Genomic DNA, 13927 nt, shown 5'->3' on the forward strand with positions numbered 1-13927 from the left:
CTAAAATACCTGGTTGGTTTAATAAAGAGCTGAATGGCCAATAGCTAGACAGGAGAGGGATAGGTGGGGCTTCCCAGCAGAGAGAATAAGTAGGAGGAGAAAAAGAGAGGAGGAGAATGAAAAAGGAGAAGAAGAGGAGGACATCAGGGGCCAGCTACCCACCTACACAGCAAGCCACGGGGTAAACATAAAGAAAGGTGTATAGAATAGAGAAAGATCAAAGCCAAGAGGTAAAAAATAGAATAATTTAAGAAAAGCTGGTTAGAAACAAGCCAAGCTAAGGCTGGCATTTGTAAGTAATAATAAATCTCTATGTACTTATTTGGGGGCTGGGTGACAGGCCCCCAAAGAATGGAAGAGTAGAAAACAAACAAACAAACACACAACTACGGAGAATGGTGGGTATCCAGCTCTGGAACTGTTGCCTAGAGACAGGGTCTCTCACTGGATTAGGAGGCAGGCTCATAGCCAGTAAACGTCACCCATCTTCCTGTTTCCACCCCACAGAACCCTGAGGTTACTGGCTTATGGCCACGCCTGGTGTTATAGAAGGTGATAGCAATTCAAGCTTAGGTCCTCATGTTTGTACAGCAAATCCTTTTGCCCCCAGAACCTTTCCCACAACCCAACACACTAACCAAGAAGCCAAGACTTGATGTGGTTTCTCAGTTGTTTTCTAGGTTTGTGGAGAAATTTGAATTAACACCATAGGGTGCGATGGATTCTGTGACTTGTGTTATCTGTTGCAGGGCATGAGAGCCATGTGTGATCTCTATAAACAAAGCATTAGTGAAAAATGAGATACCATATGAGAATATGCTCCTTCTCTACTTTAATGATCAAACTTCGTATGTCATCTCACCTGGCATTCGGTGTTAAGACGGAAGCAGATATTTTCTGTATGACAAGTAGGATACACATCATAACAAAGAACAGAATAAAGTATCTAGTGTTACAACAGCCTTGTCTTGCCAATTCTCCTTGCCCAAATGAGCACTTGCTCTATTTTATTCTGTTTAAATGTCACTTAACAAGTGTCTCTGACCCAATATTTATTGCAGGTGCATGCGTAGGCTGCGTTCAGGACCAAGTACGTCCCCACATCTCTCCCCAGTCTCAGCAGACAGGGGGAGAATAACTTGAAACATGTTCTCCCCCAAAACCCCCAGGCAGATCCTCCTCCTCCCCAAAATACGTCCTATAGTGAGAGACTGGTGGGAACTCTGGAGTTCAAGGAACTGTCTCAGCATCCCTCGGTCCCAGCCATGTCTCAGCATCCCTCGGTCCTAGAACTGTCTCAGCCTTCCTCGGTCCCAGCCATGTCTCAGCATCCCTCGGTCCCAGCCATGTCTCAGCATCCCTCGGTCCCAGGCATGTCTCAGCATCCCTCGGTCCTAGAACTGTCTCAGCATCCCTTGGTCCCAGCCATGTCTCAGCATCCCTCGGTCCTAGAACTGTCTCAGCATCCCTCGGTCCCAGCCATGTCTCAGCATCCCTCGGTCCCAGCCATGTCTCAGCATCCCTCGGTCCTAGTCATGGGCCCCACACTGGCACAGGGATTGTCAGGGTCAAAGCCTGAACCCAGCAGACCTAAGAACCTTGGCTCAGCTATTCACCCTCAGTAGGCCAATTAAACAGACAAGTAATAGTGAAAAGTGGAGAAAGGATAGGGCCACATTGGAAAGAGGTCCCATGGTGCTCCCTAGGTAGACTGAATCAAAGTGGCCCCTTAGACCCATAGGGAGTGGCACTATTAGGAGGAGTGACCTTGTTGGACTAGATTTGGTCTTGTTGGAAGAAATGTGTCCCTGGAAGTGGGTTTGAGATTTCGGATGCTCAAACCAGGTCCAGTGTGGTAGTCTTTTCCTGCTGTCTATCGATCCAGATGTAGAACTCTGAGCTGCCTCTCCAGCACCATGGATGTCTGTGGGCTGCCATGACGATGGACTAAATCTCTGAACTGTAAACCAGTACCAACTAAATGTTTTCCTTGATAAGAGTTGTCGTGGTCATGGCATCTCTTCACAGCAATAGAAACCCTAACTAAGACACCCCAAGTCCATCTTCAGCATCTTGGCAATATTGACAAAACTAGTTTTGTCTTTTGTTTTGACTGAAGGCAGATTAACTTTTATACACTGTACTGGTATGTTTTAATGCCCACTTGCCACAAATTAGAATTACCTGAATGGGGAGTGTCACCTGCAGAATTGTCCTGGTGGCCTTAATTGATGTGGGAAGACACTCCCCAAGAGCCGTAGGCAGTACCTCCTGGCAAGAGCCCATATTTTTGTTTTAAAGTGCAGCAAAGGGAAGACTGTTTGTCTTTGGCACACTGGGCCTTCACCCTGCTGTTGCTGCTGCTGACTCCTTTAATGATATCTGAAGCAGCATTTCTAGACATCCATCCTTGACTTAGGACCAATGGGTCTCTGGGAACCTTCCAGGTCTTCAGCACAAGACTGAACTGCTGAAGCACCCAACCTCAGGATTGAGCAACTACTGGATGGTCAGCTTCTAGGTGTAAGGCAACTTTTTCTCTTTTAATATAATCGGAATTCATTTTTAAAATTAAATTTTAAAATGTGTGTGTGTGCGTGTGTATCTGTACGTCTGTGTCTGTGTGTACATCCTATTGGTTCTTTTCCTCTGGAAAACCCCAGCTATTACTGGCACCCATACCCCCTTTCCTAACAAGTCTAAGAACCAGAAACCAAATTATCATGTTGGTTAATTTTACATTGCTTTGACAAGTTGCTAAGAAAAATCAACTTCAAAGAGAAAAGGCTCATTAGCTTTGGGTGCTTCAGCCCACTGACTCCACAGTTTCTGGACTGATCGTCGAGGCAGGGGGAATGGAGTAGAGAGACACAGCTTATCAGGGCAGACAAGAAGCAGAGGGGGAAGAAAGGGAAGGAGGGAAGAAGGGGGAGGAGAGAGAAAGGCTGGGAATAAGCCATATCCAGTGCACAGCTCCATTGACCTTCAAGGAGGCCCACCTCCCACACTCCCATCGCCTCTCCATGGTCCATTCAGCCCTGAGTCTGTTGGTGGACTAACCCTTGGATGAGGTTAAGAGCCTTCAAGATCCAGTCACCTCTGAGCATGGTCGCACTGGGGCCCAAGGCTGAACGCATGAGCTCTTGAGGACATTCCAGATTCCAACCATAACCTACATGCATAGCTTCAGCTTATAGAGGGGCAAATTGAGTCTAAAGGGGATCATGCAACTCATAAAGAGAAGGACTAAGGCTGCTTTGTCTGACAAAAATCCTCTGCTGTGAACAATGCATTATTTCCTACAGAAGATTTATGACCAAAAATAGTATATAGCTGTGATCTGGTAGTTATAAAGTCTTCTGGCTTGGCTGCTTTCAGTTAGCAGCATGCACTTAAGGCTCCTCTTGGGGCTTGATGGTTCGCATCTTTGTATCAATGAACACCGTCTTCTTCTATGATGAGTGTGTCACAGAATGGCTGTCCTCTTACTTATTGGAGGGTATGCAGGTTGGAAATTTTAAATAAAGGATCTGTAAATGCCCAATGGTTCAACGTTCGTGTTCTCCAAACTTCATATGCTGACACCCTAAACCCCACAGTTATGGTATTAGGAATGGGAGACCTTGAGAGGCTCTGCCCTCATGAATGGGCCCTGCAACCTCATAGGAGACCCCCAAGGATCTATTTGGCCCTTCTACCACTGAACACTGCTAGCTGTCATTTATGGTACAAAAAGCAAAGCACTAACCCCCTAACCTGGACTTCTATGCTTCCATAACTGTGTGAAAAAGTTTCTGGTGCTTCCAGGCTGCTCAGCTCATGGGCTTTTATTACAGCAGCCCAATGGGACGGAAACAGTCTGTATGTAGTTTGCACGGGCAAAAGGTTTCAGACCATCTGAGTAAACCCCAAGAGCCAGAATTGCTGGATTATGTAGTAAAACTTTGTCTTACTTTGTAGAAAACTGCCAAATTCTGCAAAATGATGGTCTTTTTTTTTGCATCCCCATCAGCAATAAATGAGACTTCCTTTTGCTGCACATCCTCAGATGACTCAAAATTCCCTTTTCAACACGCACCTGCTCCCTCCCCACTCTCTCAATGCTTATCTTGATTAGGTTTTTCCAAGAAGCATGGCCTGAGAAACAAATTTAAATGCAAGGATTTTATTCAGGGCTACTCTGAAAGAGCACCATTAAGTAAATGAAGTATGAAGGGTGAACTATCAAACCAACCACTTTGGGTAGCTTGAGGTCGTGCACTGCAAAGCTTGGGGACACCATGCAGAATACACTCACCAAATTAGCAACCTTATTTGGGCTATTCGTGTGTGTGTGTGTGTGTGTGTGTGTGTGTCTGTCTGTCTGTCTGCCTGCGTGTAGTATATGTATGCACTTGTGTGAGCATGCTTGTGATGTCTTCCTTAGACACTCTCCACCTTAATTTTCGAGGCAGGGTTCTCACTGAACCTGAAGATCATAGGTTGAGCAAGTCTGCCTGTCTCTGCCTTCCCTTGTATCTATAGACACACACCAATGTGCTTGTCTTTTATGACAATCCTGGGGACACAAACTCATGCCCCACCCTTATAAAGCAAGCCTGCTGTCAACGGAGCTCTCTCCTCAGCCCCATGTGCTGTTTCTAAGGGCATTCACTCCCTGAAGCCTCAGCTTGTCTGGTATATGGATTGAGTCTGCTTCTCTGGACTAGAAGACATTCTCAAAGGATCACAGAACTTTGCGATAGTCTTTATGAAAAAGTACATGCTAAGGCAAACCATGAGGGGTATCTACAGCATCTGCCTCAGTGGAAATGTAAAGACATAAACAGATAAAATATGTCTGACTAAGTAACTTTATTTTGGACTTTTGATTACAAAGAAGAGAGGCAAATTTAAGCTAATCGAAAGAGCTAATTGTAGCAATATCAAGAGGCTCATAAGCATGTAATAGCAAAACCAAATTAATGTCATGCACAACAGAGGTTGGAACTACAAGCCATAAGAAGCAGTGTGGCTACCTGGCTCTTTCAAGATCCACATTCCTAGCTTTATCCTGGCCATTTCCTACTGTATGAGCCCTGCTAAGCTGTGTGATGTTATAGGAACATACACACCTCGTTTGTCTGGTTATCTCAGGGTAATTAATTTCTAGACAAGCAGAAAAGGGTGTTTGAATGGTTTCCACCCTCTCCTCCAGCTCCAGCTGGGATCTTTAGGTAATCATGGTTTACAACTTGGTGTGAATGTTTTAATAAGCTCCTACAGGGTTACGTAACCATAAAAAGATATATGCACATATGGATATTCTGAAACGGGACATTGTCAAGTCTACCAAAATCCTTTGGTATCGTCTGTATATTTCCATTATAGTTTGAATATGAAATGTCAAATTCATGTTTTTGTTTTATTTTTATTAAAACTGGGGGGCCCTTTGTTAGTGCTATTTTGTACAGTTGTGGACACTTCCAAAGTGGGACCTACTTGGAGGAAACAAGTCACTGGTGGGTCATCAAGGGTATTGAATGAAAACCGGAAGTGAAAAAGGGAAGGGCATGACTGCTGCTAGGTATAGTGGAGGAGAAAGTTTGTTGTAGATATGAAGGAGAGCATAGTCAGAGACAGAGACATCTGGGAGAGTGTACAGTGGATATGGCCAGACTGAGCTGTGCCAATGAGGAGAGGCGGGAGGGGAGAGGAGCAAATGACCAAGAGGTGTGGCCTGGACCAAGAGACTGGACAAGACACTGGCACAGACAAAACAGCTGAGTTATACAGAAGTCAGAGGAGCTGGGGTAGGGAAGCCCAACATAATACCTGGGCTGGAGAGTCCGGGGTAGGAGGAGGTATGCCAACCAGGAAGGTCCTGTGATGAGCAGAAACTGAGGGACGCTGAGAGAACCCTGCAGACAGCTTCCACTTTAAAATGTTAATGGGCACCTCAGCCATTTGTCAGGGGTTTGAGACCTAAAAGCTATCTTGTCCCTCGTCCCTTTCTGTCTCTTTTTGCTTCTCTGGGTGCTGTTTTCCCCCACGATGGACTGACACCTCTGTAACTGTGAGGGAAATAAAGAATTCCTCCCTGTAAGTTGTTCTCAGGTATTTTTGTTTCAGCAACACAATTCAATGCAAACTACGTGTCTCACTCAACAATGTTTGGTGGGCGTTCCCCTAAATCAGATGTGGATAAGGTCTTTATTTTCCACTGCTCCCCATGCCAGCAGTGTTCTCAGTTCTCATACTCCTGAAAGAGAAGAATTCAGATGGGAAATAGATCCAACAGTCAAACGTTTAGGTAGAGCAAGCAAGGAAACAAGAGTATACTCTTTAGGAAAAGAACAAGTCACAGTTGAGCATCAGTGACTCATCTTTTATGGAGGAAGGACTACCGTCTCTTCCCCTGGTGCCCCTCCCTGGGCGAGCACTTCCAGGATGTCCTATGCTTTTCTTAGAGCCCATTTTACCCTAATTCAGTCTGTTATAAGCAGAGATATAAGATATGTGAATATATATTGGGGTTTAAGTACCCCTAAAGTTGAAGGATCATTGTACTATGAGCATGGTCCCCATGTGAAGAAAGTCCTAGCTTGTTTGAGCTAATCCAGATGAGGGGGGCACTACCATCTATTGTTCTCTGTATGCTGTTTTGGGGTCCTGTCTTAGGGTTTCTATTGCCGTGAAGAGACACCATGACCACGACACCTCTTATAAAGGAATTGGTGTTGGCTTACAGGTTCAGAATTTTAGTTCATTATCATCATGGTGGGAAACATGACAGCCCACAGGCAGACATGGTGTTGGAGAGGAGCCTAGAATTCTACTTCTGTATCAACAGGCAGCAGGAAGAGAGAGAAAGTGATTCTGGGCCTGGCTTGAGCATCTGAAACCTCAAAGCCTACCCCAAGTAACATTTATTCAACAAGGCCACAACTGTTCCAACAGGACCACAACTCCTAATAGAGCCACTTCCTATGAGTTTATGGGGGCCATTTTTATTCAAACCACCACAGGTTCTGATCTGGTCCATCCAAAGGGCTACACCAACCAGTATCTTGACCACCAGTCAACTATCACCACTATTTTTTTTTTCTTTTTTCTTTTTTTGGATTTTCGAGACAGGGTTTCTCCGTAGCTTTTGGTTCCTGTCCTGGAACTAGCTCTGGTAGACCAGGCTGGCCTCGAACTCACAGAGATCCACCTAACTCTGCCTCCCGAGTGCTGGGATTAAAGGCGTGCGCCATCACTGCCCAGCCATCACCACCATTTTTATGCCATATCCCAGGACTTTGAGCTTGCCCACTGGTTCTTTACATCCTATCTTTGAGAGCTTCTTAGGTTAATCCCTCTCAGAGCTAGCCTCCTGCTTAACACAAATGGATTCTTTTAAATGGCTTTACTATGTTCTGTGGTAGGCATGCAATTGAATTTATTTGAGAATATGTTCAGTGCATATTTATTTTTATTATTTAGTAATTGGGTTGGTGATAATACGAAGTCTTTCTACAGGCGTACACTTACCTTTTGATGTTCTTGTTTGTTTCCTTTTCACTTTGGTCTTTGGCATAGGGTCTCTCTGCATGCATTGAATGTGTCTTAAACTTGTAATTTTTGCTGCCTCAGTCTCCCATGTTCTGGATTACAGGTGTGTATGACCATGGCTGGCTTGTTGATGTGTCCCACAACATAGATTCCTATAGTGAAATTGGTGAACTGAAGATGTGATGCATCATTAACTTTGATATTTCCATAACCTTACTTAGAACCAAGTGACCATGGATGTGCGAATTCTATTGTTTTGTGTCACTCTGTGTATCCTTAAGTGACTAACACAGTACACTGCCTTAATCAGTGTAGCTTTATAGTGGGGCTTAACCAGGTAGCATACATCTTTTAAGTATAATCTTTTCAAAATTCTTTAGCCTTTTTGCATCTTAAAGTAAATATTTGGATGCTTGTCCATTTCCCCCTAAGTAAAAACTTATGGAGTATTGACCACAATTGCATTGGTACCATTGATTAATTTGGGTTAATTGTTATCTCAGCCATATTGGGTTGGCCAAGCTATAAACATTATATATTTCTCTACTTATTAAAGCCATCTTGGTTTTTGCTCTGAACTATGCCACAGTTTTTAGCATACAGATCTTGGACACATTGCATTAATTGAATTTCATCTTTTTTTGATGTCACAATGCTACTTTTAAATACTGATCATTCATGTATATATAAAAATGATAGATTTTTATTCTGACTATAGGGAGTATGAATAATTCCTGGTCCTTTGTTGCTCTGGGAATTGTCTATATTGCAATTCCAATGATGGCTCTTTTTACCTCAAGGTCCTACTATCCATATAGCAGGGACATCTTCCATATGCATTCTTCATGCAGAAACTCTCTCTCAGTTCTCGCCTTTCTTCTTCGCAAACTCTAGCGTTATCGTCCTTCTCCAAATCTATTCTCTGTCTTTTAGACTCATGTTGACAGGTGGGCTTGGTTTGGATTTCTCTTCTGTCCTTGTTAGGGTTTCTATTGCTTCGATGAAACACCATGACCAAAAAGCAAGTGGGAGAGGAAAGCATTTATTTGGCTTACACTTCCATGCCACTGTTCATTGCTGAAGAATGTCAGGACAGGAACTCAAACAGGGCAGGAACCTAGAGGCAGGAGCTGACGCAGAGGCAACAGAGGGTGCTGCTTACTGGCTTGCTCCCCATGGCATGTTATAGAACACAGGACCATCAACCTAAGGATGACTCCACCCACAACGATTGGTCCCTCCATCAATCACCAATCACAAAAAATGCCCTACAGGCTTCCCTACAACCTGGTCATATGAAGGCATTTTCTTAGCTGAGGTTCCCTCCTCTCAGGTGACTTTAGCTTGTGTCAGGTTGACACAGACCTACCAAGCACATTTACGTCCAAGTTCTATGAGTTATCCTCTCACAGAAAGCCTGACTGGAAACAGGTTTACTCCAGCCTTCCTGCTTTCAGTAATTAGTCTTGCAGTTCCTCCTACCCAATTGCTGACAATTATTACTTTCTATGATCTGCTATCTAGAGATACTGGGAGTTGGGACCCTTAGCAGGTGAGGGATCATGGATACACTCCTGTGGGGAGATTTCCATATGGCAGAAGTTGATTGCATACTAAATGTACGAACCTAGTCAGGCCTGTCTTGCCTCCCTCTTGCCCTCTTTTTTCCCTTCCTTCATGGGATGTGCAGCAAGAAGACTCACACCAAATGCTATGATAGGCAGCCTCTCAGTTTTCACAGCTCAAGCCAGTCAATTTCTCTTTATTGTAAGTTACCTCATCTGCATTGTCCTGGTACAGCACATTAAAGGGGAGACTGTGTGATTAACTTCACGTTCTTTTTGCCTTTAAGGGTATATTAAAAAAAAAAATCCAGTGCCAATATTGTTAACTGCTAAGTGAGGCAGGGATTTTTTTGAGGGAACTATCCATATTACAGCATCTTTGTTTCAGTTAAAAGTTTGGGAGCTGGAGCGAGGGCTCAGCAGGTAAGAACAGTTACTTTTGCATCAGAGAAAGAGTTTAGATCCCAGACCTCTCCATCAGGCAGCTCACAAACTGTTGTAACTTCAGTTTCAAGAGATCCAACACCTCCCTACCCATAACACACACGAGCGCGTGCGCACGCGCGTGCGCGCACACACAAACACACACACACACACACACGGGAGGGGGAGAGGGAGGAGGGAGGGAGGGAGAGAGAGAGAGAAAGAGAGAGAGAGAATAAATCTTAAAACAAACCAACCTCTGGAAGGATGCCAGGAAGCATTCAGCATCTTCATGGTGCAAGCTGAGTATGCTCAAAAGGTTTCCTGTATGTCCAACTTTTTAAAACATAACACAAACTTTTTAACATGTGCTTCATGACCTTAAGCTAAGCAACTGTGTTCCCCATCGTTCTTGTACTACGTCCTTTAACTGAGCACATTGAGGAGTATACGACTTTAACCCTGCATGCCCAGGAATGGGCCTGCTCCTGAAGTGCTTGCCCACATGGATATGTATTTTCCCAAATAAAATCCCCACACTTCCTTTCTGTGAGGCCTTGTCTTGGAAAGGACCCCCACACTCTCCTCACCTGCCCGGGTGATGCTCTCCTCCGTTCTTTGATCATGCTTGCTTTGGACTTTGCACTCAGTCAGACTCAAGCCCATCACATTTGGTTTCAGTTCCACTCTTCTTGCTTTATTGTTAATTAGATTTTTTTTTGTTTAAGGAATTTGTAACATGTTCTCTCTCTCTCTCTCTCTTTTTTTTTTTCTTTCAGACTTGAAGAATTCTATCTGTATGGTTGGGTCTTGTCATGTGTAAGTCCAAAATTCATTCTGTCTGTAATCTCAGGTCTTTCTGTGGATCAGAGGAATTATTTTCAATGGTGTTTTTTCCGCGATCATCACCCCACCCCGCCTCATCCTAGGATCCCTGTTACATGTTGGATTTGCTGATTTAATTCAAGAAGGCTCTATTTGCTCAGATTCTTTGGTCCTCTCTTCCCAAAGCATTAGTAAAATATTATTTACTGTAGAAATATCACAAACTTTGCACAAGGTCGTCTTTCACTGTATCAAATTGTGGGGACTCTTAATCTGCTCCACTTACCATGGTATTAAAAATACAAAAACAAGACCAACCACAAGTAAACATGGAAGCTCTTTGAGGGTGGTCCAAAACATTTTTAGCACAAAATTCAATATTAACGGGATGAATTACACCACAGGAATAAATTTCCTTTGGAAAAAGAAGCATAATGCCAGCATTTGAAACCACACTCAGCAAACACTCGTAGTACTCAGTGAGTACTAAACGCTTTTGGGTGTGCAAATCTTAAGAATCAAAGCCATGACCAGCTCCTCGCATTGATACTCCCACACTCGTTCATCTCAAGAGAAACAGCTCTAAGAGAGAATGTGGAGAGATATGAGAAAATCCTTTTTTCCTTGGGTTCACTCTTTAGACTCAAGAACACGGAATTACTCATCAAGTATTGTAGTTAAACAAAAATACAAGAGCAATTCTGCTTTTCCCTAGAAAACATTCATCCTTTCTTAGAAAATGGAAAAGCTGCCAGTGCACTTGTGATGTGTGCAGCCCATCGCCGAAGGGACCACATCCGGCATTTTACACAAAGAGAACATCTGTAGTCGGTACCCCAGGAGGGATGAAACTACAGGACCAGCAGCCCCAAACCCCAGGGCTGGCTGGACCACCAGCTGGAACAGAAAATTACTCTCCCGGTTGACTGCCATTTTGATGGAGGAAGGTCATTGGTTAAAAATAAAGAAACTGCTTGGCCCTCATAGGTTAGAACATAGGTGGGTGGAGTAAACAGAACAGAATGCTGGGAGGAAGAGGAAGTGAGCTCAGATGCAGGGCAGCTCCTCTGAGAGACAGACGCCATGCTCTCCTCTCCATAGCAGATGCGATGCCGCTCCTCTCCAGAGCAGATACAATGAAGCAAGCCGCCAGGTGGGACATGCTGAATCTTTCCCGGTAAGACTGATGCTACACAGATTATTAGAGATGGGTTGATAGGGATATGAGAATTAGCCAGTAAGGGCTAGAGCTAATGGGCCAAGCAGTGTTTAAAAGAATACAGTTTGTGTGTTGTTATTTTGGGGCATAAGCTAGCCAGGCGATCAGGAGCTGGGGCAGCAGGAACACAGCCCACAGCTCCCACTACACCATTTCTACAATGTTATCAATTGCATTCAGATTTTTTAAATTCCTCTTAAAGATAACTGGGGGGTGGGCTTTAAAGTACATTGTGGTCCAATAGTACAGCATGAGGGAGCGTTTTCCAAGGCCCATAAAAATAGAGAAACGATGCAGGGCGATGGTGGTGCAGGCCTTTAATCCCAGCACTCGGGAGGCAGAGGCAGGCGGATCTCTGTGAGTTCGAGACCAGCCTGGTCTACAGAGCTAGTTCCAGGACAGGCTCCAAAGCCACAGAGAAACCCTGTCTCGAAAAAAACCAAAAAAAAAAAAAAAAAAAAAAAACCTAGAGAAACGAATTCAAGAGAAATGGTAAGCGCATAGAGAAGGCAAGCAGGATAGCAAAAGTTTTAATGATGACCATTTCAGGTTGTTGTTGTTGGTGGTGGTTTCTCCACACAGAACCTGGCAGAATACAACTCAGTATTTCTTTGGTGAATGGACAAAAGGAACCACAACCTTTCCTGCTCTTGGCTTCAAGCCGTAGCCTCATCAGTATTAGGTCCTGAAAGGTTACTCTAGCTTCAGTTCACCAGTCTGAAGATGGCGATAGTTGTGCCTAGGTGTTCTTATTTTACAGGGATTGAATCTAGTCATGATGCCTGGGAGAGGGGACTTCTCAACAAAAGACAGTTATTCTGAGAACTCCCTGGGAATGACTGATGAGTTCCTGACCAAACAGACCTAACAGCTAATTCATCTCAAGGTATTTCCTAATAGATCAACTATGCATTGGTTGTGCCATAAAACTGCATCGTACTGAGGCTCTTTGTCCCGGACACTGGGTCATACCATCGGACAGTCCCTCAGACCACCCTTCCTGTGAACCAAGAACAACCTGCATGCTGCTCACCACACCCCCCACACACGGTGTACTGTGATGAGCGAAGCCGAGGCTCAGGAACAATAACAGCTCCTCGCTTTGCTAGCCAGGGCTTCTGTGACTTGTGCAAGGGAATGCAAAATCCATGAAAGGACTGCTGTTTCCAAGGGCATAGATGCTCCTTTCTACCAGTTTCTTAGGAGCTAACTACTTGATCTGAGCAAAGTATCTTTGGACTAATAGAGTATATGTGTCCTGTAAAATGGAGATAGTGCCCTAAGGACATCTGAAGAAATTCTGTGCCTATAAGCAGACTGTATCTACCTTTAGCAGCTCTGGTCTTAACTAAGTAAAATCTGGGTTAGAAATCAACCCCATAGGATTTGTGACTAACGAGTTTTAAAAAAGAATGTGAATTTTCCTCCCACACAACCAAGGATCAACTACTGTTGTCATGGTATTAAAAATACATTTGCAAGATAATCCTGTTTATTTGTACCATTACTCCAAAGGTGAGATTATAGAAGTTAATTCTTTTTCCTAGGCAAAAGAGCTTTCCAGTTATAAATGTAGTTATGAATAATCAACCTATCTTCTGGAAGTTGAAAATTTGGAAGATAGCACGGAACTTGAAAAAAAATTGTCATTTGCTTCATGAATTACTCAGAAAATCAGCTATGTTGATAAATTACTTCCTTAGAATGTCACTCGATTTTAAGATTCTACCATTGATTAAAAGGTTGATATCTTGATTCAAAGATTCTATCATTGTCACATAAAGGGTTAGGAAGGCAAAGGGCAGGACCCATTATGTCCAGCAAGGTTTTGGGGAAGGAGAAACCTGCCAGTATAGAAGGGCTATCACTAAATCCCTCATCACCACACAGAATCGGAAAAAAGGCACCACCCCCCTTTCTGGAATTTATGGTAGATGCTCAAGGCATGTGACATTGGATGATGTTGTTTGGAATCAAACACTGGGAATCTGCAGTCTCACTGTGATTCGTTCACACAGCTAGCTAGTTACCAAATGATAGACGCTCAGAAATACACAAACCATCCCTGCCTCAACACAACTAGCATTCCTGGGAACCCTTGCAAAACCCAGCCAGATGTTGAAGGATGAGTTTTGGGAACCTGGGAGGGTGAGAGGAACCCAGGGACCTTTACTCCAAGACGAAGGGGCCTCTCTGCGTATTTTAAAGCATGCAGCGATGGTGGCACAGCTTTGGAGGAACGCTGAGTCTTAGCCTCGGAGAGGGGAAAAGAGCTACGGGGGAAGGGTATGGAGGGGGTACTGTAGCCATGGCACACAACCAGCTCCCCCAAACTCCATGGATGCGGGCGCTCCAGCTG

The sequence above is a fragment of the Chionomys nivalis genome, chromosome 10 (genome assembly GCF_950005125.1).
Source record: "Chionomys nivalis chromosome 10, mChiNiv1.1, whole genome shotgun sequence".
Classification (NCBI taxonomy): domain Eukaryota; kingdom Metazoa; phylum Chordata; class Mammalia; order Rodentia; family Cricetidae; genus Chionomys; species Chionomys nivalis.